This window comes from Juglans regia, unplaced genomic scaffold (assembly GCF_001411555.2).
Source record: "Juglans regia cultivar Chandler unplaced genomic scaffold, Walnut 2.0 Scaffold_2266, whole genome shotgun sequence".
In the NCBI taxonomy this organism is placed as follows: Eukaryota; Viridiplantae; Streptophyta; class Magnoliopsida; order Fagales; family Juglandaceae; genus Juglans; species Juglans regia.
In genome coordinates this window covers 1-250 of record NW_023353803.1, presented here as the reverse complement: position 1 = coordinate 250, position 250 = coordinate 1, and the positions used below count along the sequence as shown (strand labels likewise).

The window sequence follows — 250 nt, the reverse complement described above, 5'->3', positions numbered from 1 at the left end:
TTTGGATCAGTTCTCCGTTTGGATTGGGATCGGAAGGACGCTAGTATGTCGCTCAAGGATTATATGAATTTTAAGTAATTAGTTTGATGGGTGCGATCATACCAGCACTAATGCACGGGATCCCATCAGAACTCCGCAGTTAAGCGTGCTTGGGCGAGAGTAGTACTAGGATGGGTGACCTCCTGGGAAGTCCTCGTGTTGCACCCCTCGTTTTTGTTTTTTCCGCCTTGCGAGATAAATTGACAAGAAG

At 46.8% G+C, this 250-nt stretch overlaps 1 non-coding gene across 1 annotated transcript; it reads left to right on the top strand.

Annotated features, from left to right (window-relative positions):
- Nucleotides 1-88: 88 nt before the first annotated feature.
- On the top strand, nucleotides 89-207 carry LOC118345318. Its single transcript, XR_004798877.1, has one exon. It is a non-coding gene; the product is annotated as a 5S ribosomal RNA (ribosomal RNA).
- The last annotated feature ends 43 nt before the right edge of the window (nucleotides 208-250 follow it).